This window comes from Montipora foliosa, chromosome 11 (assembly GCF_036669935.1).
Source record: "Montipora foliosa isolate CH-2021 chromosome 11, ASM3666993v2, whole genome shotgun sequence".
NCBI lineage: Eukaryota > Metazoa > Cnidaria > Anthozoa > Scleractinia > Acroporidae > Montipora > Montipora foliosa.
The window spans coordinates 51,898,842-51,901,341 of NC_090879.1; the positions used below are offsets into that span (position 1 = coordinate 51,898,842).

General features: G+C 38.0%; 1 protein-coding gene and 1 long non-coding RNA gene across 2 annotated transcripts in view; one reads left to right on the forward strand and one right to left on the reverse strand.

Moving 5' to 3' along the window:
• LOC137975196 (alpha-(1,3)-fucosyltransferase 7-like) overlaps positions 1–2,500 on the forward strand; it is a 46,951-nt gene that overhangs the window by 20,323 nt on the left and 24,128 nt on the right. The window lies entirely within an intron of this gene.
• LOC137977487 (uncharacterized) overlaps positions 470–2,500 on the reverse strand; it is a 2,162-nt gene continuing 131 nt past the window's right edge. Inside the window, exons 1-3 of the long non-coding RNA XR_011117810.1 lie at positions 2,477–2,500; positions 1,219–1,313; positions 470–642 (exon numbers count right to left, since the gene is read on the reverse strand). The exon at positions 2,477–2,500 is cut by the window's right edge and continues 131 nt beyond it. This is a non-coding gene — a long non-coding RNA (uncharacterized lncRNA). The remainder of the gene's footprint in view (positions 643–1,218; positions 1,314–2,476) is intronic.

Genomic DNA, 2,500 nt, shown 5'->3' on the forward strand with positions numbered 1-2,500 from the left:
CAATGAATATCGCAGAACTTAAAAAATATTTGCAGGAGCGTGGAGTTTCAGTGAGTGCGTTTAAAAGTCTTCGCTAATAGAAATCGCCGCAGCAGTTGAAGCAATGACGCTTTACTTTAATCAAGGTAATTGCCTCTAGCGCAACTAACGCTAATCCGGCAATGGATGCTATCAGTAGAAAGACAAAACCGACGATGCAGACAATTTATTTACCCCAATCAAAAGCTCAAGAACTGCACTTCTGCCCAATCCATTTTCCATGCAATCAAGATCAGGAACAATTTCATCTCCTCGGCGCCATTCGGCTTGCACGATATTTAACGTACCACTCCACTGAATGTACTGAATACGACAAACAGGGACTCGCCGCTTACAAGTCCTTCGATGATTGTCGCTTATTTACTGACGGTTTAACACGTTGATTCTTTGCAAAGTGGAGTGTGTCCATGTATATGAGAGTGTAGCTAAAGTGAAGCCCTTCATGAAAAAGATTTGTTGACCGAGGAAGGAAAAACAGAGATGTCTGAAAATTTTTACCACAAAAGTGTGCCAATTACCTACTAGTAGTCCTGTTATCTTGCCTTTATTAGAAAAACTTCATTTCACTACAGAACTTGCAGACAGGTCAAGTTGATGAAACCGCTAAATCAAATGAAAGCAAGCTTGTGAGTGGTGTTAATGCATTAAGAATAAACCACAAGAGCTTCTAAGACTGATGCAAACATTTTGACGGAAGACGTTTTGGGAGTTGTTGTCTTTCAGTGATAAAGAAATTAACTACAGTACGTTGAGAGCACCACGGCAAAGCAATGGCAATGTGAGGACTGGAGGTCATAACCGTTTCAAAGAGCAAGAGAGTCTTCTCAAGAAAAATTGATAGTGCTGAAAATGTCACAAAGTTGGTACAACCCATTCTCTAATTTCGAATGTCCCATAATACACTTTGTTTGCCCCCCAAAATTTTGCATAAACTATTGTTTTCAAATGCTCTTGGGAATATGTAATGTCCCCAAGAGCATTTGAAAACAATAGTTTATGCAAAATTTGGGGGGCAAACAAAATGTCTCATAAGGCATTCGAAAATAGAGAATAGCATAAGCACAAACATCCCTACATAATTGTAAAACAAAGAATGGAACCCTAAAATGCCAGAGAATGGGACCATTTCATGAAGTCAGTGCTCCCAATGCATGCAAGCGGGTTGTGAGCCATACCCACCACAAACTGGATTTGATCTCAAAGGGCTTTCTAAGCCATTCCTTGGAGCAATAATATTCTGAAATGCCAGTGTTCTAAAGGTTGTCCAAACACTGCTGTAGAATATAAATTATAAGTGTTACTGGAAAAACAGAGATCGGTTTGTGGCAACACAAATGGTCATGGTTTTGCATTGAAAGCAACTTCAAAGTACTACTTTAACTTCAGCTTGAAATGTTTGTAAGTGGGCTAAAACGTTGTCAATTTGTTGTGTGGAAACAAGGAATCTTCTCAGTTGAGGTGACCGATGACCCTAGCTTCATGTCTAATGTGTGTGCCAAACTAGAGAAGAGTCCTTCCCTTTCTCCTCTTTTATATTATAATAATAATAATAATAATAATAATAATAATAATAATAATAATAATAATAATAATAATAATAATAATAGAAGTTCAAAACAGTACTTGAAATGAATATTTCATGCTTTCATGCTAACAATGAGTACTGTAAAAATTGTGGGAAGCAACAGATGCATCACCTAATACAATGACTTTAAACTGTTCATGAATTACGACTGGTAATTTGACAATGCTTTTAGAATGGTTCCCCCAAAATCAGTAGATCATGTCTTTTAAGGGAAATCTCCCTAACAGTACTGTAGATATGTGTCATGCCAATTAAGAGAAGGTCACAATACTGTTCCATGTACTAAAAATAAAACCTTCAGTTTTCCTCAACTTCAATGAAGAAGCTTTTTCAGTTTGCAATGGCTCAACGCTGCATTGATCCCATGGTCAATGGTATGCACGATATATAATTATAGCTCAACAACAAAGTGTAGACTACTATACAACTAGTAGTGTATTTACTGTCCTTTGAACACACAAACGAGTCTCTGCGATGAGTCATACCATTATCCGCGTATTCCGTTTTCCGCCTCTCGATTGCTATAACTTCGGCCGGAAAATGCAAAAAAACTTGATCAGATCACCATTCAAGTTTCTTACCTATGATTTTGGGAATCGGAAATCGTTTTTACGTGTAAGGGAAGCACGCCTTTTAGTCGAGAGAATTCTGCAACTCGCAATAAACGGTGGAAATGACTACTGTCTCTGATGCAGCTAATAAGTCACTTTTATTCGGTTTTATTACCGACCTTAAAGTGAAAATATATATGACAATTTTCATACACAATGGTAAATTCGTAAATAACATAAGGCGAGGAATGCATTTCGTTTCCGTCGGCCCAGCGATCGAAGATGGAACAACCAGACTCACCCGCGTTGACCAATCCTGTCGAAA